Genomic DNA, 25082 nt, shown 5'->3' on the forward strand with positions numbered 1-25082 from the left:
GGTTCAGTGTCCTATAATGAACACAGCAGTTAATGTAGATCTATACACCATGCATGGATTTTTTAATCTACAAATCTGAAAGTGGAAGCTTAAGCTGGGATCCCAGAGAGCAGTGGGAGCTGCAGGGGCAGTGTGACAGGTAGAGATGAGCTCTGTCTGTCACTGTCAATGAGCTAAGCCCTTGTCATCATGTGTCATTATCTATAGGAGATGAGGCAAGAATTCTATAAAAGGGAGATATTTTGAACTATGCCGTCAATATGTAAAATGCAATGATGAATATTTCCTAAATAAATATATCTCCAGCAGAAGCAAAAGTGAATAATGAGACAGATTCTGGGATAGATACTGAGAGAGAGAAAAATAGATAGGTCTGAACCCTACTGGGGAGCAGGAAGAAGCAGGAGGGCCAGAGCATTGCCTCCTCACCACTGACAGTGGTTTTCATGACATCCCCGGCACCTAGGGGCATATATCTTCCCCACAAACAGATGATCATAAGAATGCTACCTGAAGCTACTGCGAGGACTGCATTTTCCAATTAGCTTAAATAATAAACAGAAAACAGCATGGTGTGGGAATACTTAGACTCATAAATATGCTCATAGCTCTTGACACAACCTAAACCTTGAAATTGTCCTGTTCAAGCAAGCACACTTTTCTTAGTGTGTTTTAAATAGCTTTTTGATATTTTATATGATGAAATAAGAAGTGCACATAAACCACTTAGGCTGCTGACCAAAGCACACTGTATATCTCAAGTAAAAGCCCTGGTATGATTGAGTTGTGAGCTGTTCTGGTTGATTATTTTATGTAAAACGATTTCTACTTGAAAGAACAACTGACAGACAACTATCTGTTTAGATTTGGGCACTTGGCAATTTGAGACTATAATTGTTCTCGATGTCTCTAAATTCAAACACTTAGTGTTGAATAGTATAATGTCTCATATAGTCTTTACATTAGGATACAGATGACCAGCTAAAAAATAGTAACATATAGGCCTTTCGATGAAAGAATCTGGGAAACAAAAATACTCTAAACAAGGAGTCAAAATCTGGTCCATGGGCAAATAGGGGTTCCTGAGACCCCTTCAGGGGGTCATAGGATCAAAACTATTTCACAATAATACAAATAAGTGATTTGCCTTTCTGCTGTATTGACTACACATTGGCTGTATAAATGCATAGGTGAAATGGCTGCAACCCCAGCAAGAATCAAGTGAGTGGTACAAACTGTAGAAATATAAGTAAATACACAATTAGTGCTAGCTTTGCTTAAGAACTTTCTTGATCAAGTAGTAGCAATACATTTTATTAAATATTGTCACTTGAACACATATCTCTTTCATATTTCGTATGATAAAATGAGAAGCACACAGAAGCACTTATGCTACTTTCCAAAGCACAATGATTATATCAAGTAAAAGCACTGATGTGATTGAGTTGTGAGCTCTTCTGGTTGGTTATTTCATGTAAAACTATTTCTACTTGAAAGAACAAATGACAGACAACCATGTTTATTCAGATTTGGGTATTTGGCAATGAAAATGGAATGAAGTTAGCCTTTTACATCAGGGACAATAACTGATAGTATATGTTTCCAATGAGAAAATTTTCAAGTGACTACTACAATTTTGGAAAACGTGTATCCACACTGTGAGCTTGACAGCTTCCTAATACTTAAAACACATTTCCTGATGAGATCAGTGGGAAAATTAACTAATATGCTTTTGGATATTGTATAATAAAATGTGTTAATGTTTAGAAGAAATGATCGATGTGTGATACTATAAAATCATGCATGAGCCATGCAAAGTGTAAGATAGATGAGTGGGTCATTATAAAGCAGAAAATAAAGAAGTTCATTTTTAGCATTTCAGATTTCACATTTCAATTAGCATGTAAGAAATTACCACTTCTAAATTTCAGTGTCATATCAAATAGAATATGTACAATTACCTGAAAAGGTATTAAAATATTCCTCCCTTCTAAATATACATCTGTATGAGACCAAATTTTCTCAGTTTACCTAACTAATAGATTGCAACGCATTGAAAGCAGAGCAGTGTAGGAATAAAGTTAAGCCAGTCATAGAACAACAGATTTGAAAAATGCAAAATATGCTATTTTCCCACTATTTTTTGTTTCAGAAAACATAATTAATTTTTCATAAAAATATGGCATTTATACTAATATTTCATAGGATTGTTATTATTTAAGTAGAATAATAAAGAAATGTTTTAAAATTCCATTTAATTTCAAATATGGTAACTGTCAATAGGAAAAACCACATTGAAATTTAAAAAGCTCTTGCAGTTTCTAAGTTTAAGAGTGAAAAGAGGTCCTAAAATTAAACAGTTTGAGAACTACTGCCCTAAGTCAAGGGAGAATCTGTGGGTCTACTGTCTATTCCAAGAAACTCAAGAGGAGAAGAAAGGAGAGTTATCAGCAGAGCAAAGGGCAATGAAGAGTGTAAGACCCATTCTTGGTTTATATCCTGTAATTGGATAAATTGTGAAAGAGGTAGACCATCCTTTAGTGGCCCAAAGAACAATGAACACTTGCAGGTACAGAAGAAGAAAACTTTTCTCTTCTTCCCTTCTAAGTTCTTTTTGGCCTAATAATTAAATTGACATAAGACAGGTTAACAGGAAAAAAGTAATTTTGTACGTAATGGGGCTCAGAGAAATATGAGACTCAGAGAAGTGATCAAAGCAGGCAGGTTTTTTATACCATTTAGAAAAAGAAACAATAAATTTGTGAAGAATTGACAAGACAAAGGGATCTGAGGTTGGGTAGTAAACTAGTGAAGAAGAAACAAGCCTTCAGTGGCTCTGAATTCGCCATCTCTGGGGATAAGGATGTCTTCTACCCTCCAGGTGCAGGGAGGGCACTGTTCACATGGAAGATTTATTTCCTGCTTTCAGGGGACAAAGAGGATCAGAGTTCCCTTGTACCTGCTGTTTCTTAAGTAATCTTAATTTAAAAGAATCAATATGCCAAAGAGGCATACTTTTGGGGTGGCCTTTTCCTGAACCCCATTAGAGGTCAAATCATTCAGTGGATAACATTTATTCTGCAGAACTACCGGGTGAGACCTCCTCCTCTTAGACTATAAAATCCTTCACCTTTGACAAGAACAAAAGAAGAGGACAATTTCTAGGGGAAGAAGTAAAGAGGATTGTCAAAGTAGATATGGCAAAGCAGGAACATAGTCATTCCAACCAGTGAGAAAGGAGGGTTATTTCAAATAAAAGAAAAAGAAATGGAAGACAAAACACGAGCATTTGTGTGGGGAGAGGCACTTGTTAGGTGCAGCATACAAGCTCCATCCTTCACATGCACCATTTTATTTAATTTAAAGGGCAAGGTCAAAAGCTGGCTATTGTTATCATAGATCCAGTAACCAAACGTTCTTCTTCCAGTTATCATCTTCATAAACTCTTCCCAGAATTCCTGAACACTTATGAAGACACTGTGCTGCCTAAACTTCTCTTCACTCCTAGAATAGGGCTGGGAATTAAATGGAATAATGTCTGTGAAGCACTTATATGTTTTCTCATGCTTATTTTCTTCAATATATAGCTGTTTATGGAAATTCTTTTATATTTTCCTTTGATTTTTTTATATATGTTAGCATTATTACACTTTCAAATCATGGGTCTACTTGTTGAGGATTTACACTTAATTTTCAAAAGCCATAGTGAGCAAAACAACAAAATGTAGACCAAAATGGAGTAGGTCACGAGGAAATAGAACAAATATGAACAGCTTTTATGAAGAATCATCCTGCAGCTTTATGCCTCTCAGCATCCACTTTTCAAAATTCATGGTTTGCTGCAAATGAGATGGATTCCTGAGTGTCCTGTATCAAGGACTTTGAGCTGCGGCATGCACCAGTGATTTACAATCATTTAATATAAATATAGACTGTCCTTCCTCTCAGAAGGTCCTAATAGCCCACCACCACTTGCATGTCGGATTGCTGCAGCAGTGAGAAATTATCCGGGAGTTATCTGCCTTCTCCTTCTCAGGACTGCTGACTGCTGGTGTTCAATGGTGTGTCCTCTGGCTATGGAAGCAGTTTATCTAAGAGGTCAATTTAGGGATTAAACCTGCATGTGAGTCCTGGTTTAGGAGTGAGGTTGACATAACTAAAGTAAGCAGCCAGCACAATCAAGGATCCTATGAAAAGTGTGTTAGTGTATTAAAATCCAACATCTTTATTAAATACCCTCTTGCAGAGGCCATCATGCTGCTCGTTGTCAAGTAATTAAAGAGGCACCAACTTTAGAAGTGATTTTAGCTAATGTCAGAGGCATTCCTCTCATTGAAGTCTGCCTAATCATTACATCATAATGGACCAAAAAGTAAAATTCAAAATTGCTGAAGGCATGAAACAAATCTGTTTTCATCTTGCCTAATTATCTGAGGTGTGACTACATATCTGATTTCACAATTTGGGGAGCAGAATCTCCACGGTGATTCTATGCAGCAAATTTCTTTTTATAAGCGTGAAGGAAAAGTTTCCCAAATCGAGGGGGGGGGCGGGCGGGGACTGTTTTTTAACATCTGTATTCAAAATGTTGAGAATTTATTTATGCACAGTTCACACATAAGTCCTGTTAACCTAAAAATAAAAAGCCAAATTGAGAATTAACAAGCATTTATTTTGGATCAAAGAATTATAATTCTGGAAGCACAGATTCAGGCAGAAACCCAAATAATGTCCCAATTATAGGATGAGGATAAGAGGTTTTATGAGAAAAGGAAAGAATAATTACATGAATAGAAGGAATGAATTCCTGTTGGTACTAATAAGCTGAGTTACTCTTAGTTATCCACGTCTGGTTAGTGACTCTATTTTCAAATAGAGTCCATAGTCATCAGTCATTGTGGTCAAGGTGTCTGCTTTCCTGTTAGTTTTACAAAAAGTTGTTTGGAAGACAATGTTGGTTTGACCCAGTCCAAAATTCTGGCCCAATTCAAACATTCCCAAATTTCAAGGAGCAAGGCAGTTCCTCTGGAATGGCTGATGTGGCTCCATTTTAAAATGGCTCCACTTATGTCAACTTTTACAGCCCTAAGCACATTTTGCTGCTTTATCAAAACAAAAGACTACATGTTTGTTTGTTTTTTAATTTCTTTATTGGTTAAGGTATTACAAATGTGTCCTCATCCCCCATTAACCCCCAACCTCCCACCCCCCATTCATGTTCTCATCCCCCTGTTGTCCGTGTCCATTGGTTTGGCTTATATGCATGCATACAAGTCCTTTGGTTGATCTCTTCCCCTTACCCCCCACCCTCCCCTACTTTCCCTCTGGAGATTGATATTCTGATCGCTGTTTCTCTGTCTTTGGATCTGTCCCTGTTCATCAGTCTATGTTGTTCTCTATATTCCACAAATGAGTGAGATCATGTGTTATTTATCTTTCTCTGACTGGCTTATTTCACTTAGCATAATGCTCTCCAGTTCCATCCATGCTGTTGCAAATGGCAAGAATTCCTTCTATTTTACCGCAGCGTAGTATTCCATTGTGTAGATGTACCACAGTTTTTTAATCCACTCATCTGCTGATGGGCACTTAGGCTGTTTCCAAATCTTTGCTATGGTGAATTGTGCTGCTATGAACATAGGGGTGCATATATCCTTTCTGATTGGTGTTTCTGGCTTCTTGGGATATATTTCTAGGAGTGGGATCACTGGATCAAATGGGAGTTCCATTTTTAGTTTTTTGAGGAAACTCCATACTGTTCTCCACAGTGGCTGCACCAGTCTGCATTCCCACCAGCAGTGCAAAAGTGTTCCTTTTTCTCCACATCCTCTCCAACATTTGTTGTTTGTTGATTTGTTGATGATAGCCATTCTGACAGGTGTGAGATGATACCGCATTGTCATTTTGATTTGCATCTCTCATATAATTCTAAAATCATGTTTTTATTGATTTTAGAGAGAAAGCGGAAGGGAGAGGAAGAGAGAGAAAAGTGGATGAGAGCGAAACATCGATCAGGTCCCTCCTGCAACCCCTACTGGGGATCAAGCCCACAATCAGGGCATGTGCTCTGATGGGGATTCAAACTGGTGACCTCTTAGTGCATGGGACCACTCCCAATCAACTGAGCCACACCAGCCAGGGCTAGACTACTAAATTTTTAAATCTTTCATTTCCTTTATGATTCCTCAGTTTTCTTAAAGAAATGGTTCCTGAATGTAAAGTTTCTTAGGCTCAATTTCATTGCACATGGCAAGCAGCATACATATTTCAGAATTTTATAAACTTCTCCATGTAGCAAATAAGGTCACCACACTTAGCTTGTAGTCAAGTTCTACATAACTCTTTGTAATGTTAGGATACATAATAAATAATAAGTCCTATTACAAAGTGTGCATTCTTCTAATAATTTACCAATGAGCTGCATTTGTTGAAACACAAAATGTTTTGCCATTAGTCAATCATTTAGCAATTTAACAAATCCCGACTGTGCATCATGGTCTAATTGCAAGAGATTCCACATTGCAGGAGAATCCACAATACTCAATCTGCCTGTCCAAGTAATGTATCCGAATATTTGGGGCACACTAAATCATTTTTGTACATAATTTCCACCATTTCTCCTCTATCCCTAACCTTACCTCCATACTTAAATATTTAGCTAAGTATAAATACTTACGGTTTTCATTTTATTTTATTTTTATATTTTTATTGATTTCAGAGAAGAAGGGAGAGGAAGAGAGAGAGAGAGATAGAAACATCAATGATGAGAGAGAATCATTGATAGGCTCCCTCCTGCATGCTCCACACTGGGTATCAAGCCTGCAACCCAGGCATGTGCCCTGCCCAGGAATTGAACCTTGACCTCTTGGTTCATAGGTCAACACTCAACCACTGAGCAGCACCGTCTGGGCATGATATTCACTTTATATATGAGCTGTGACATCATTTACTATAGGAAAAATACATTTCTCTCTAGTCTTTTAACTATGAAAGACTAGAACTTGGGAGAATGCAAAATATTCATGCACAGGCAAAAGATTTTACAAAAGCATTACAACAAAGAGTAAGGCTGTACTGCTTCCAACCTTCATCCATCCAGTTCAGATAGAGCCCCAAGGACTAGGACAGGGAGGGAGAGACTGAAGGGAACTGATGCATGAATATTGATGCATCCCAACAAAAAGGATTCTGTACCCTGAATGAAAAATAGCAAGACACTAGGAAGACTCATGGAATCAAAAGGCAAGACATCTGACCTTACTTCTCAGATAAAGACACAGGAGCCAGTAGGACTCTTTCACAGGTGAAGACATAGGAGAGGAATGGCCACGTGCTGCCCACAGGCAGACATAGCCTTCCAAAAATCCACTGGCACTTCTTCCCCTTTCATGATACAGGAGCACAGAATGGTGGCCAAATGCCCAAGCATGACATAGAAAGAGTAATGGACCTGTGAGGGCCATACTGAAAAGATACAGATGCATCTGCAAAGCACCTCATTAGATGTGAAGGGTAGCAGAATTTGCCACCACAAAATATGACTGTACCAGTCTAGGACTTGCCACCCCCAAAGATTTCACTTTGGCATACAGATTATTTTGAACTGTAGGCATTTGAAAAACAGCAAATGCAGAGAGGGGCTTTCTCTGAATTCCTCTTATCTGCCTGAAGACAGATCTTTCAAAAAGAACTAAATTGTCATAAATCCCCTCCCATGAGTTTCATCACCTAGGTAAGACTGACTCTTATCACAGAAGAGGAGGATAAAAGTCAACACCACACCCAGACAAACTTTGTCACAAACTATCATAGCTCCCAGCTGTTTTTCTAATGACTAATTCATCTTTCCTAAAAATAATTATTCTCCCCTCAGAGTCCTTTATAACCTCTTCCCTTTCCCTATTAAAAAAGGCTTTAAACCTGAATTCTAAGCACCTCGGGGTGTTACTCATTTTTCTCTGTGTATCTCCCATGTACACCTGAGAGAAACTTGTTAATAAGCTTCTGCTTGTATTTCTCTTCTTAATCTGTCCTTTATTACAGGAAAGTCAGCCAAGAACTTAGAAGGGTAAAGGAAAAATCACTTTTTCTCCCCTACAATTGAATGACCAATGACTTGATGGGGCAATGACTATCTTAGCGGACTTGAGTTTTGATATAGAACATCAAGGATCTAATGCCCCAATATCCACAGAAGCATTTCCCAAGGCTTAGGCATCGAGTCCTGTAGAATTCAGACAAAACTATCAGGAAAGTGACAATATAAAGCTTCCATGGGGTTGTGTGTTGTCCACCCAGTGAATTGGTAAAAATGGAAATTGACTAATTATAAGAGATAAAGGAAGTTGTACTTTTCTCATATCTTACAATTGTGGGTTGATATTCACAGATAGCACTCCAGCATAAAATCATTAGCACACAATCAGATCCTACTTAACAGGCAGTAAGAGCTCCAGGACCTCACATTATTGAAGGCTGCCTATGTACAGACACTGTATTAGAGTTGAATGTAAGTCACTCTTTAAGTATAACGTAGAAGGTTTTCATAAGAGAGAATGAACCAGAGCTGGCCATTGGAGGACAGGTAATATTTATCAAAGCTGGTTGTCAAGGAAAGAAAATTGACTTGAGAAGAACAGGAAGAGGAAAGAAAGGAGGAGAAAGTGGGGTCAGTATTACATGTCACGGAGTAAGAGAGTAGCCGGCCAGGAATACTGTGCATGTGATGTAGAATGAAATGAAAATATTTGACCAGGAATAGTAAGGGCGCATGGTATTGAACAACATTGCATTATGCATGACCATTGACAAAGGCCAATGGAACTTTAAGCAAATATAATCAGTCAGAAGAGTCTCTGGGAGGAGCTAGGGCTTATGGCAGTTCTCACAACTATGTAATCACAAGGACCCTGCATGTGATAACCTTAAAGGAAGAACTCTGTGTTTATAGTAAAGGTCTATGGTTCTAACTTTCACTTCCCTTTTTTTTCCTTTTCCCGTCTTGGCATGCAGGCCAGGTGGCCTGCCATGGCTGCACCCATTGGGATATAACCTTTGCTTTTTATTGAATAAATCCTTTTTGGTGACAAAACACCTAGTCAATATTATTTTTCAGTCCACATCATATAAGATCAGAGGTGATCAACTCAATCCATGTTAGAAATCTCTTAAATGTGATCATTTCCAATATTTATAAGCAATCTTACCAAAGAGTTTTTCGGAGACTAATTGGCACACCAGATTGCTCTTCTCATTCTCCCAAGTGTCTGTGTGGCTGAAGGCATAGATAATAAATTGCAGAGCGAAACAGCATAATAGGCAAGGAGGAAGATTTTGGAGAAGGATCTTTCATCAGCAGCCCTGCAAGAGAATGGCACTTTCATGAAACTGATTTTCAGTGGTGAAATTATGCTTATGATGTTCCTTTGTACTAGTAAATACTGACAGCATTAAAAGGAATGCCTAAAAGACAGGCACTAAAATGTCACCAGTAAACACTGACCAGTGTTTTTGCTAAATTTCTCAGGCACTGCTTCTTAGTGATGCCTCATCAAACAAAGCAGATAATTCTCTAGAGCTATGAAGTGAAGAAAATGAATGTATCTACATTCCCTCACATGTAGGGAGATACCCACTGCCTCTCATCATCATGACACAGGGTTGTTGTTTTTTTCCCTTTGAGGATTTTCAGATAGGAAAGCTTACATCTTTCTCAGATTGAACTCAGAGAATGAATAGACAAAATAAAGCATCATTAATAAAAAGGCCCTTAGAACATTAATGGATTCCTGGTATTGAGTGGAGTATTGGCTTTTCTTAGGATTTTTCCATTATACATAGAAACATGTTTATCTATTTAATTAAGAATTAGACTGGTAGCTTGATAGTGATGGCAGGGGGGGAATCATATTCCGCTGTTTCTCTGCTAGTTGTGGTAAAACAGAGACTAAAAGGTGCAATCTGAGGGTAGTCAGTCAGCTGAATTTCTGGAAGCTTTTAAGCTCTGTCCTTTGTCATTTTCTTCCTCAACATTGAGCAGTTTCATTATGGAGTATCGTTAGCCCGGCTGCTGTCTAATTCAAGAAAATAAAGCTTGCAGTCTTTTGATCTCCAATATATTTTTTAGAATTATATGCAATTATTCTGAAAGAAGAAACTAAAGAACTGTCCTGGAATTCATTTTAAGAATATTATTACTCACATAGTACATTTACTAGGTAATTTAGAGCAAAATATTTTATTGGATTACTAATTATATTACAGACATTATATTATAGTTTTGAGCTTGTGCTAAAATATCCTCGGAATGAATCATAATTCTAGGATTAATAGACTTACAGGTTTTGAGAAAAAGGAAGTTTTTCTTTGAAATACTGCAATTCGTGCTTTGCATTGCTACTGAATAACACTGCCTTCTCCAGTTATTCTGTAGAATGTAATTTAGAGTGCTATGTGAAGAATCTTATTATAACTTTGAATTTTGACAATGACATTTTACATCAAAAGGCAAATTTGTGGCGAAACACCAAAAGCAGTAATTTTGAGGCTCTTACAGAGAGTTGAGTACCTTGTGCTATGACCACAAACAAGTGTATGCCTAAAGGTACAGTTGCCATCTCAGAAGAAAGTCTATTGATTTTAGCAACAGTCTCAATCAACCATTTACTTGGGGTCAGCCAAGTAGTAAAGCTACCTGTTTGAGTTGAATATTTATGCCAAAGTGAATGTAGAGCAATTAAAATGGAATCATTGGCAGAAAATAGACTCCCTCTTCAGAAAACTTTTGAACTATGAAAAAAAATTCAGTGTTCATTTCCTGAGTATCTGTTGGACTGTGGATTCCTAACATGAAGAGAGGAGATGAAATCAATGAAAAGCCAACCAAGTACTAGTAAGTTGCTGGCTTCAGGGAATTAGTTGGCATGACCTTGCCAAGGTCACTTGGGGCAGCACTGAATTTTGAGGACAAGCCTCCTAACTTCAACATCGGGTCTCCACCTTCTAATCATCCTGATTATTTCAGGGAAGCAAATTGTGGTTGTTTGTTTGTTTAGTGTTCTGTGTGTTGGTGTGCAATCCCCAGGAGTGTAGGCTAGGGATTTAGAAATTGGCTTCTTCTTGGGACGGCATTGAGAGCAAAGGTTGGGAGCTCAGGGTGGCCTCATATAAAGAGCATAAAAGGGAGCCGAAAGCCTAAAGTTCAGAACCTGTTTGAAGGTTGGTTTAAGGATCAACGAAAGTAATGCCAGTGAAGGGAATAGAGGTATAAAGGTTTGTTGGTTGCAAAGTTAAGCTTTAATGACTATATGTCCTTGGACAAATAATTGAACTCCTAGATCCTGAACCAGTAAAATAAAGGAATTGGATTAAAATCACTGTATATTACATAGGATATTTTACATTTGTTCTATTCAGAAAACAAAACAAAACATGATTTTTAACTGCTTTTTCTTCAGTTAAAGGCTTCAGATGTTTTGATTTATCCTGAGTCTATACAAGGTATTGTCTCATAAAAACTAGTCTTAATAGAAATGTATTCAATGAATAAAATTATTCTTGAACAAATGACTAAATAAAAGATTTCATAACATAGGGTATCATTTTGTAATTGGTAATGAAACCAACAGTAATCAAATTAATTACTTCTGCTTACCACTGTTTCTCCAGGGCTATATATTATAGGTCTGTCTGAATAGAAATACAATATAGTTATTCTTCCCAATCTCCATTCAATCTTACATATCCTCTCATCATCTATTGTTCTGGGCTGCAACTTGTTTGTGCAACTGATAAAATCAGTGTCTTTCAGATTTTTGTCAACTTCTAAAGGGCAGGAAATGCATCTTTGGAAATATCCCTTAAACAATTAGCCATAAATGAACTTGCTTAAGAAGTAGGCAGTTGGTATAATTGCTAAAGATTTCACCTAATACGATGCCTAAAATTACCAACCTAACAACGTCAAAAGTTTAAGGTCCAAGTATCCTGGTCATTTGGGTTATTAAATCATACTGCCTAAAAATGTTACCAATCCCATTGCTAGAGATTATTCTAAAAGTAATCAAATTGACAGTATTCACCCCCCCTGTTTAGTGAAGATAGAATGGTCCAATTGATCATGGTCAGCATGCCTACACCTTATCTTATGTCGTGTGCCCCACTCCTAGGCCCCTTTATTTAAACTTGACAAGAGTTCAGAAGAGAGAAAAATCACTATTAGGTGAGAAAAATAATGCAGAATTCATTATCCCGTTTGAATTGTTGTCAGGATATTAGGGAAACCAGGCCACCATGGCAGCATGAGGAGACCAGAAAGCTGGGTATCAAAACTAGATGTGGAAACTGTGATGGGAGAGTAGAGGAATCCTGAAAATAACCTTTTCCCATTTTACATTTATTATTTTTCCCTCTCTCTTTTTTAATTTCTATTTTTCAAATTTATTATTTTTATTTTAGAGAGAGAAGAAGAGAGAGGAATAGAGAGAGACAAACATTGATGAGCAAGAAACAATTGCTTCCTGCGTGCCCCCTACTGAGAACGAAGCCCACAACCCGGTCATGGGCCCTGATGAGGCATTGAGCCGGCGACTTCTTGGCTTATGGGTCAATGCTCAACCACTGAGCCACACAGTCCAGGCTCATTTTAATTTTTTTCAAAGATCACCTCAACTCATTAAATCTGACTATTATATTTGCCATTGAACCAGAACTCTAAGGTAATATCATGGTGAAGAGAGACAAGGTGTGCATACAAATGGTTGGGAATTAAATTGGGCGGTAAAGGCCAAATCGTTTCTTTTCTACTTTAATTTGGACTTGCTACCTTTTTTAGACAGTTTAAACCAATTCTGAGTGTTTGGGTTCTAAATTCAGGTTTAAATTATGTCATTGATTATTGGGCACACATGGAAGTGCCTGATGGTCTAAAATTTTGAGTTCCTAAAAGAAAACTGAGTTTATTTCTCCTGTTGGATATCCTTACCTTGTTTGAACAACCTGGAGCCGTAAATGTGAGTGTGTATCTGAAAGGTATATGAAGGAAAGTTTAACATTGGAGCTGGGTCAGCAGACATTCAATCAAAGCCCTACCATTAAGCATTTATTCTACTTATCAAGTGGCAAACGCTTGTAAATGTAACGATTTTAAGTGGCTTCAGCTAAAGTGATAGCGCTTTTAGCCAATGTCTAACAAGAATTTATTTAGAAGAGGAGGAATCTCTGCTTGATTAGGAACAAAACAATAAGATATTTGCATGCTCAGCTGAGCTAAGACAATACATGAAGTAAAGCACCACCCTGGCCAGAGGGGTAATATACAACCAGCTGCTCTGTGAGACTATACCTGCCGGTGGCCAAAGGTCAGAGAGGTTGTGCTTGAAAAGGATGGGCCTGGGAAACATGGGCTTGGAGACCAGGAAGGCCAGAGAGAAAGGATAACAAAAAGAGAGCAGAGAAGAAAGGAGAGGTGGGAGGGGCCAAGCAGGAGAGGAAGGCAGGCAAAAGGAGGAAGCCAGTATTGCCAAGGGAGGGGGCTATGTCATCAATTAGCATCACACTCTCCCTATTTTTACTCAGCTATTTTTATGTTCCAAGTTCCCTCTAATATCTTTGCACTATCTGCTAAGTGCAAATCATTTTTCTAGTTGTCAGCTTTTTCCTTTATTATTTTAAAAATCCAGTGAAATGACAATTACGGGAGAAGAAGAGAGATTCATAAGAAAGTTCTTTCCTGGAGAGAGACAACCCCATACCCTCTTAGTGTTACTCTGTCTTGTCAGCCTGTTTTTGGTCATTTAAAAACAAATACAGCTCAGGAATTCTAGGAGCAACCTAGAATACATAAAGAAAAGAATAAAATGCAGAGTGCTCTAAAGACCCTGTGACTCCTACTCACCATGCACTTTCTTCAAACTAGATGCTCATCTTCATTGTATTTTCTCCTGAGAAGCACAGAATGTTGAGGAGTTGGAAATAAAATCAACTAATCTATATATCCATTTTACACTGAGTCTCAAAGCCATCAAATGAGTTGTCCTAGGTCACATACCAGTCTGGTCATGAAAATAGGATAACGCCTAATTTTGCCAGCATTTCTACAACATTAAGGATGATACCTATGCACACTTACATAAATATCTGTGAGTCAGTAAACTACCCATTTTTTCTGGTTCACACAACAACAAAAAAAGCTTTAAAAAAAACCAAACTGTTATTGCCCTGGCCAGTGTGGCTCAGTTTGTTGGAGCATCATCCCATACACCAAATGGTGGTCAGTTCAATCCCAAGTCAGAGCACATACCCAGGTTGTGGGTTAAATCCCAGGTCGGGTGTGTACGGAAGGCAACCGATTGAAATTTCTCTCTCATATTGATGTTTCTCTCTCCCTCACTCCCTCTGTCCCTTCCTCTCTCTCTCTCTAATAAATAAAAACATATCCTTAGGTGAGGATTATTATATATATATATATATATATATATATATATATATATATATATTTAAATAAACAACAAAAAAACCCTGTTATTATATTTTCTTTTTCTGAATCCATGCATGTCTCTTTTATCTCCTGAGACTGATTTAAAAATAAAGAGCATATAAACGTGTCTTAGAAATGTGATTTCTTTAATAATTATAGTCTTATGATGTAATGTGTATTAAAATGTTATTACCATTAGTCAAGTTAATAACACAATGAAGAATTCACTTTCTTGGTTCTTTCTGTCTTAAATCCTAGGTTGAATCTTTAGGAGATTTCTTAAATAAAAATAAGTGACCAAACTTAAGAGTTGGAAAGTGTGTTTAAAACTTTGAATTTAATGATCTATTGTTTCATGTATATCAATAGTCAATGAAAATGTATTTTACCTAGAGAGTCTTAAATGGGAACCTGAAAATTAAAAGGATAACATTAGTATGTCATTCTAATATGAAAAAGAAAGGATAATAACATATAATCATTAGTCCTTGGACTGAATATATATATAACTTCTCTTTAGCTTAGTTCTATTGTTAACAATATTTAGGGTATAATTCTCGGAAAAATCCCCACTGATAAAATGTGTACTTGGTAAAAGGTTAAGAAGAAATGTAAAGCATAGGAACTTGCTGCCATCTTGTGGAATGTTTGTTGTTATATTCCGAAATACCTGTTCTCCTTTATTTTCCAGGATGTCATTTTCCATTACTATTAGTTACAGAATAACTCAAGAGTTCCCCAGCAACTAACCAGAACTAATGCCTCTCTACAAAACAAGATGTGAGGAAATCAATGCATTTTGCATCACAGAGATGTTTTATTCAAATCATTGAAGGTTTGTTGTTTTCCTTACCACCCCATTTCCAGTCATTTAGTTATCTACTTTCCCTGTTAAGTGGATTTAGCACTTAATTTAGTATATTTTACTTGTCAAAGATTCAGAATAGAGGAGAGGCAATGTTAGCAGAGTGTTACCTGAAAAGAAAAGAACAAAGAACACATTCTATTCTGGGAAGTTGAGGGCAGTCCAGGTATGCAGAACAATTCGAATAGGGTAGGGCCTTACTACACAGAGTCTGGTCCTGAGGTTGGCATCACCTGAAATCTTTTGGAGATGCAGAAACACGGGCCCCATTCCAAACTTGCTGAATGAGAAGTTGCATCTTTATGAGATCTCCAATTGATTCATATACACAGTAAAATCCGAGAGGCACTAGTATAGGCCACCACATTTCACTCCAATTACTTACAGCAGAACACACACACACACACACACACACACACACACACACACACACGGTGTCTTGGAGTGGTGAGAAAAGAATAACATCAAAATATCTGGATTTGCCCTGCTGGTGTGGCTCAGTAGTGGAGCCTTGACCTATGAACCCAGGAGGTCACGGTTCAATTCCTGGTCAGAGTACATGCCCTAGTTGTGAACTTGATCCCCAGTGCGGGGTGTGCAGGAGACAGTCAATCAATGATTCTCTTTCATCATTGATGTTTCTATCTCTCCCTTTCCCTCCCTCTCTAAAATCAATAAAAATATGTATTTTTCAAAAATACCTGGATTCAAGTCCATGTTACTTAATTTGGTGCACTTGAGTCTAAGCTCCAGTAATTCAATCTTTGTGGACCTGAGATTTTTCATTTGTAATCCGAAGGAAGGTGCTCCCAAGATGATTCTAATGTCCCTTCTCATTCTAAAACTCTTTGATTTATTCTTTATGCATCAGTTGTTCATTTGGTTATATAACCATGCATCATGTGCTCATGCATGTTTTATGTTTTATATTCATAGCTTGCACACTATGTTTGGTCCCAGCGGAAATGTTTTGTCTAGTAAGCAAGGTATTTTAAAAATTTGAAATTATTTGTGAACATTTTAAAAATTATAAGATTTCACCTTAAATCATGGTATTTGCTGCTTCTCTTAAAAAAATCAGAAAACCTGTTAATGCTAACTCACTTTCCACATGGAAACAATTAGCCCTGGTGGGACCCAGTTTGCCCCAACTCTCACCCAGCCCTATTCATTTACATGAATGCTTGTCCCTGTGGGCTTTGGAGTCAGTGACCTCTGGCTTAAATGGTGTTTTCAATCAAGTCTTTCAACATGCCCAAAGCCATGAGAGGAAGAGTAATAAAAATGTGTGCTCATTCACAAACACTAATCTTCAAAGCTGAACGGTAGATTTCTCTGCAGTAATAATACTCTTTTTATGCACCACAGTGCCCTGTTATAACATGAAGTACTCAGAGCATTCACCTGAAAACTGGCATGTCTGCACAGGCACACTTTACTAATTTACCTATCTCTTCAGCAACTTTTATATGTCTGTATGTATAAAAGCACAGAGAATTCCATTTCCCCTATATTCAAAGGTCACCAGTAAGTACATTCAAACAAACAGAAGCCATGTAATTGCCTTTTCTAGAGAGAAAAACAAAAAACTTTGATCATAGGGTTTTAATGCAACAAATAATTCTGGAACAATGTGCAGAGTGATAGCACAGGTTTGAAGGAGACAAAACAATTCCTGCCCTTGTAGAATTTGCAGTCTTACAGGGGAGATATACAAGTGAATAATTTCAAGAATATGTGATGGTGGTTATGGTAGAGTGGCCACGTGGCTGATCACAGAGGGTGTGAGCCAGTCTAGGAGGTGAGAATGTTCAGGAGGTTTGAAACAGATTTAAAGCTGAGACCTGAAGGACAGCAGCAGCTGTCCAGTGAAGGGGGTGGGAAGAAGATTCCAGGGAGGAAATAGCATATGCAAAGCCCAAGGGACAGAAAGTATAGCACAAAAGTAACAGAAAGACAAACAGCGTGGCTGCAATGAGAAGGAGGAGGAGGAAGGCTACTATGAAATGAATCTGAAAGACAGAGCAGTGTCCTCTAGACATTGGGCATTCAAGGAGCAGTGGGAGGCCACCAAAGGGGCTTATGTGAATGGTCATCTTTGGGCTTTTAAAGTATCACTGTGACTTAAATATACGTCTAAGAGCTTGGATATTCACAGACATGAGAGACATCAAGTGAATTAATAAATGCACTGCCATCAGATTCACAATATATTTTGCCAAATTGATTAAAAATATCAATCCGTCATGCCGTAGAAGCACCGTGGCATGGCGATGAGACATGTTTCATTTTCACAACATTTTTCAATCCTGTCATGAATCTGCGATAGTGTGTGTAACCTCATTTGGGGGAATGCTGAAAGTCTAAATCTGAGCCTGATGACTGCGAGGCAGGAGGATCCCATTGGCCTCCCGGCCCCTCTGAGACAGGCTGGCCGTGGGGATGAGTCAGTGGTATAGCAGCGACATTTATTCCTGGGCGCGCATGAATTCGGACGCATTATTCCTTGACCTCTGGGCTGAAAGCCAGTCTTGCCTGGAAGACCCGCCTGTTTCTAAGAAGTCCACAGCCGATGACTCACTGAGGAGCACACTTCGGTGTTTTAAAGCACTCCTTGTGTTCAACCAACTCACTTTACCCCACGTAATGCAACCTCTAAGCACAGCCTGGCCATCCTGCTTGGACAGTCACTGTGTACTTGGGTCTGAACAGCGTTGGAGGTGATTACAAATCACTCAGAGAAACGCAAAGTCTCCATAATTAATCTGGATTTGCTCATTTTTTAAAAAGCTGCACAAATGTTGCCCACCTGCACCCAGCTGCGCATTTTCCTTCAGTAGCCGATGTTATAGCCACTTTAATATGTAGGCATTGCTTTCCTTTATTGTGCCTGTATATACCATGAACTAGCAATTTTCATGCCAATTAACTGGCAGAAGAGCCTTACCCTGGTCAAACTGTGAAATGGATATTTCTTCAACTACAAAAATATGTTTCTCTGTCTTAGCTCTAGACATCTGAACCAGAGAAATCACCGTAAGTGATGAAAAGCATGGTGTGCAAATCACCTCTCGGGCTGCCTGTGGAGAGATTCACATCCCAGGTAAATAACTCTCCAGGCCCCCTAGTCAGGATTTATCAGCTGGAGTCCCCTCCAGACAGAGAAGAGTGGAGATGCAGGCAAAAGCAGACGTGTGCAGTGTAGCTTCAAAAGGCAGGGAGATAACTAGACAGGTCTGCCTCCAGGCAGGTCCTGGACAAGAGAAAGCCTCGCCAACAGGCAACAGTTTTTGCTGCCTAGAAAGGACGCTGGAAGGAGTCAGGAAAGCAGGGCGGCGAGTCAGCCAGGGCCACTGGGCACGGAACAGAAAGGCTCCTATCAACGTCACTATTACATTTTTATGTAATGATGTCTCGGGAAGAAAAATAATGTGTTTTAATAAAGTATTGATTGTTACTGACTTCGATTCTGAGGTGATGCTGAGCTGTCCTGCTATGGAAAGATAAAGGGGAGCATGTGTTTGTGTTCATTGTAGGGGGACCAGATGCAGCTGATATATCTGTGCATGCATTTATTCTATTTACACACACAGTTGTAACATCAATATGCAACCCAGTTAATGATTCTTATCATCTTATCTTGAGTTCCCAGCCTATGATGTCAGGAAAATTAAATCTTAAGAACACAAAAATCAACTGTAAGAAAGGAAACACATAGCTAACAGATTATTGAAAACAGCCTCAACAGTATCAACTTTTATATTGAGTTTCTGCAGGTGAAATGGATCAGGGATAACTGATTTTGGAGTTCTAAGTCTGTCTTGGAAACCCCACTTGGGACTGTCCATTGGGTAGCTTTTCTTGTGAAGTCAATTTAGAAATTTGGAATTCTAAAAAAAAACAAAAAAAAAACGAAAGAAAACAATAATAACCGACCATGGGAGAGCTGATTGTTACTGACTTAATGCCCAGCGAGATGGACACACTGAAGACTAAATCAGTGGCTTGGTGCCACTTTGCTCTAAATCTCATGTCTTTAACATAAATTAGGGGATGTAAATGTGGTTACACTACACAGTATATTTTATAGAAGTTTTAAGCTACCTAGACTTGCCTAGGATAATAGAATCCCAGCCCCTAAAACAGTGGTTCTCAACCTTGGCTGCACATTAGAATCACCTGGGGATCTTTTTAAAATTTTGATTTCTGGGCCTCATCCTCCGGCCTCATCCTCTGGAATGAGGCCCAGAAATCAGGATTTTAAAAAGATTCCCAGGTGATTCTAATGTGCAGCCAAGGTTGAGAACCACTGCCCTAAAGGATAGCGACATCCCAAATCTTAACATACTCCACCGCACTGGAAGCCACAACCATTTCTAAGAGTTTGTCTATGACTGTCCGGCCAGGAGGTGATTGCTTCTAATAGAGAAAGAGGAGGGGAAAGGTTCGAGAATCAAGGACTATATCATTGTAGATAAAGGCCATGGACAGAGCCAGCAAAGGCCTCTCTCTCAGACACCTGAATAGGACACTGGAACACACATGAGAAAGTCAAGTATGAGAAGCAAGAAATATAAAGAGATGAACACAGATGGAAAAATTCTTCCTAGCCTAACTATGCTTAATAACAACGTTTCCCAGTGTATATAACGTATTATATGACCGAACAGTGTGATCCACCCCCATGGAATGACAGGGCCATTTCTATGGCTTATACAGCCATATTGTGAGTGCACACGATTTACGTTTTTGAGTGATGATGGGTATTACTTGCCCCAGGAGGGTCTATCATATCTAATAGATATTTATGTGTATCAACCAACTTGCTTTACATAAATCAGGCCATTGGTGAGTTCTACATATTATCAGAAACCAGAAAGAGCTTTCTAAAGTGAAAACCTAAAATCTTTCAACAGCTACCATCACATATCAGAGATATGTCCTCCTGAGCCTACCATGTCAGATGCATCAGAACTTAGATCCTGCCTACCTTTCCAGTCTCACACTACTTGATGCTCCAGCAAAATCAAACTACTTTTGTTTCACCAACAGGACAAATGGAGTCTTTTATTCACGCTTCAGCACATAAAGTCCTTTCTCATAAATTCCTCTTATCCTTCCCCATCCTGCTAACATTTTCAGTCTTCAGTACTCAGTTCAGCAGCCTCTCTGCCCAGTAGCCCTCCTCACCACCAACTCTACCCCTTGTACCACCAGGCTGGAGGACCCGCCCTCTTTCTCACATAAGGTGAGAACCGTGTATGCAAATGATCTTGTTATTAATTTTCCTGTCAATAAACTATAACCTTCTTAAAGTGAAGAAATCTGTCCTTTTAAAAAAAATTCTACTGTCTGACAAAAATCTGGCTGTCAATAAATAAATATGTCACTGTATAAATATGCATCCGGTTAAACCTATGAATATGCAAGATAAACACATTGACAATGTTTTCTGAGTTTGTTTACATTCTTCCCATTCCCTAAGTCCGTGGTCGGCAAACCGCGGCTCGCGAGCCACATGCTGCTCTTTGGCCCCTTGAGTGCGGCTCTTCCACAAAATACCACGTGTGGGTGCACACGTACAGTGCGATTGAAAATTCGTGGCCCATGCGCAGAAGTCAGTATTTTGTGGAAGAGCCACATTCAAGGGGCCAAAGAACCGCATGTGGCTCGCGAGCCGCAGTTTGCTGACCACTGCCCTAAGTGATTCTGATGTGTAGCCTTCACCAAATGTAACAGACACTAAGTAAAAACCAACTTCATTCCCCCAGGCCTGGACAACACAGACCACCAATTGCAAGTAAAAATGTCTAAACCTTAAAGCTTAGTCCAAAGTAAAGTTAGAGATTAATACAGCTTTGTCAATAATTTAGAAATGTGAAGCCTCCTAAAACAAAGTTGTCTGGCTTGAATCGTCTCTACATTCCCTATAGGTGGATCTAGCTCACTGAAAAATTAATCTCATTTTCACTTCTTTCAGCTTCAGTAGGACACAGCTGCATGATGTTCATCGCCACTGATGGAGATGAGAAGCCTCGTCTTTAACTCAGTGTAAGCAGCTGCCAAGAGAAGCCGCCGTTGAGAGAGGTAGTCAGTTCATGAGTATCACCTGTGTCGTGAAAAACACCATCTGGTTTTTTGAAAGTTTAAACCGATGGAAAGAACATATGAAATAAGTATCTAGCTTATGGGTGAAGAGTTTTGCAGCAGGGTAATGGAGTGCAGCATCAAGGTGATACATTTCAAACACTGCCTTCCTGGGACACAGGGATTCGCAGAACAAACGGGAGAAAGGAAATTATGACCAATGGCTGGAATGGATTTGTAACACAGGAAAGCCACACAAACATTCTCTATTCTTATCTAGGAGAATAAGACTTTGGAAAAAAAGGAAAAAAAGCACCAAACCACAGTTTTTATCTGTATATGAACGTACACTGCAAAATCGGGCCACGCTGGAAAATCATGATGTTTGGAAAATTATTCTCAAGAGGAAAAGCAAAGTGGCTTATAAACTATTAACCTAATGCTGTGTACGTGTGTGTATGTGTGGCCTTTTTCTCTGCCCTTCCACAAATATCTCACCTTTCTTTCTTATTTTCAAATTATAAATGTCTCCCTTTCTTCCCATTCTGTTTGATTCAAGAGCTTCATAGTTAACTACTAACAAAAGCCCTTGTGTTATGCTCCAGAGAAATTCTCTCATCTCCTGTATGTTGGAAGATGGCATATGATCAGTTCAACAGAATTGCTAGCAAGGGAAAGCACAGTGTCTACAAACTGCAAAGCCATTCTCTTAGACCAGTGGTTCTCAACCTTCTGGCCCTTTAAATACACTTCCTCATGTTGTGACCCAACCATAAAATTATTTCTGTTGCTACTTCATAACTGTAATGTTGCTACTGTTATGAATCGTAATGTAAATATCTGATATGCAGGATGGTCTTAGGCGACCCCTGTGAAAGGGTCGTTCGACCACCAAAGGGGTCGTGACCCACAGGTTGAGAACCGCTGTCCTAGACTCATCAAGGCTCGACTTCTTCATACAGTGGTTCTCAATCTTCACTGCACATTAGAATAACCTGGGAATCTTGTTAAAGTCCTGATTTCTGGGCCTCATCCTCTGGAAATTCTGTTTCTTTGTTATGGGGTGGGACCACAACATCAGTAACATAGAAAAGTCACAAAGCTGGAACACCCAGCTCACTAGTGACAGAGCCAGGCCTTAAAGCTAGGTAGTGTGGATTTGTAGTGCTGATTTCACCTCTAAATACACTATGTTAAACTTCTACAAGAGCTTCTTGATTAGGTAATGTATGGACTTATAGACACTTGGAAAATTTCTAGCTTTCTCTGATATAAAATTCAATAATAAAAAATGAACAACCCATTAAAAATGAGCAAAAGACTTGAACAGATGTGCTCAAAAATATTCAAATGGCCAATAGGAATATTAAGAGATGCTCAAAATTATTAGACATTAGAGATATGCAAACAACAATGAGAAAAGCTCCAAACATACTACAATGGCAAAAATTTAAAAGTCGCACAATACCATGTTCCGGAGCAGATGTGAAATAACTGGAACTCTCACGCTTCTGGTAGGCAAGTGAAACGGTATAATCCTGTTGGAAAACAGTGTTAAAAAATAAACTGAGTCACATTAAAAGTTTTAAGTTTGAGCAAACATCAATCCCAAGTGGGCAGCACCAAATGAGAAGTAGTTAGAAGCACTCAGCTGACAGGAGTCTGGGGATAAACGTTTATAGATGAATGGCAAAGTAAAGAAATCACTGATTGGCCGTAGCTTAAAGCCTAGTTGGTCATTTGTGATTGGTTGTCCTTAGGTTTCGATTTTGTAACCTTGAGGCATTTACAGCATTAGAGCCACCTCTAATAGCCTCCTTGTTTAATTAATGTAACAATTGTTAATCATTTGCTTAGAAAGTTAAACATGTATTCATCACATGACTCAGCAATCCTACTCTTAGAAATTTACTCAAGAGAAATGAAAATGAATGTTCGCACACAGACTTGTACATGAATGTTCATGGCACTTTATTCATAACAGCCCCAAACTAAGAACAGCCCAAATGCCCGTCAACTGGTGAACAGCAAAACATATAATAAAGAATAAAAAGGAATAACCTGTTGATACACATAATAGCAAGAATGTGTCCCAAAAGCATTGTGTAGAATAAATAAAGCTTGACAGAGTACACCCTGTATGACTTAATTTTTATAAAAATGTAGAAGAGGCGAAGCTAAGACCTGGTAATAATAATTAGATCCGCTCAAAAAATGGCATGGGAATTGCCTACAAAGGAGGTACAAGGGACATTTTGGGATAATGGAAATATTGTATATCTTGAATAGGGTGCTAGTAACATGGGTGTATTCATTTGTCAAAAGCCATCCAACTGTGCTCTTACAATATGTGTATTTTATTGTGTGTAAATTATCCTATATAATAAAATACTAATATGCAAATCAATTGAACAGCAGAACGAGCATCGGAACGACTGGTCGCTATGATGCGCACTGACCACCAGGGGGCAGACACTCCCTGAGAGGAAGGCAACTGACCAGCAGCCACAACTGGGGGGGGGGGGGGGGCAGAGGGTTGGCTGGCCCATGAGTGCCCCTCCAGTCACCTCCCGTAAACCAGCAGTCGGACATACCCCAAGGGCACAGGCCAGGCTGAGGGACTGACCTCCCATACACAAATTTTGTGCACTGGGCCTCTAGTGCTTCAATAAAGTAATTAAAAGTTAGAGAGAGAGAGAGAAACTACAAGTAGATATAATTTTACACAAATAGACCCCAGGTTGATTTTCATGTATGTACTAGAGGCCCAGTGCACATAATTCATGCACTGGGGCGGGGGGGGGGGGGGCCCTCAGCCTGGCCTGCACCCTCTTGCAGTCTGGAACCTCTCGGGGGATGTCCGCCTGCTGGCGGATCAGGCTTAAGCTGACACTCAGACATCCCTCTCACAGTCCGGGGCTTTCACAGTCCAGGACCCCTCGATCCTTACTGCCTGCCTGCCATGGAGGTGGGAGAGGCTCCCGCCATTGTCACTGTGTTCACCAGCTGTGAGCCCAGCTTCTGGTTGAGCAGGAGGGGAGGGGATAGCGCAGTTCAACCAGAAGCCAGGCTCACTGCTCCTTAGCACTGGCCCCGCCCCCCACCCACTGGTTGTTTCAGAAGGTCTTTCCGGCAGGTCATTCGCTGTCTGGTCTAATTAGCATATTACCTCTTTATTATATAGGATATTGAAACTCTTTGGTCCTTTTGTCTGGGGCCCTTGGTTATTCTCTAGTGCTTTGGAAAAGCAGTTTCTCATTCTGAGAGTGAACTGGGGAAAGCAATTCTAATTGATTTGATCAACAAACCTAAACCTGCCTCTATTTAAAGAGAAACCAATTTGAACACTCTATAACTGCATGCAGATCCTGCTTTGCTTGACGGGGTCTGCCTAGCAATGCCATAATACATAACTGTTTCCAATGAGATTGTGGTTACTGAGGCAGAGCAGACACATTTGCTATGCTTATTTGCATTAACCAATAGTCAGACTGGCCTTGGTGCTCAAAGCTATTTGTGGAAGGCTCTGTGGTCTACTGAGCTGATGAAATGACATGGTTCTCTGTATACATAGAGATAACTTTCTGATAACTATGATCACTAACTAATGTTGTTACAGAGAAATTTAGATAAGCAGTCTCACTCTGATTAGAA

Source organism: Myotis nattereri (genome assembly GCF_964212035.1).
Source record: "Myotis nattereri genome assembly, chromosome: 7".
NCBI lineage: Eukaryota > Metazoa > Chordata > Mammalia > Chiroptera > Vespertilionidae > Myotis > Myotis nattereri.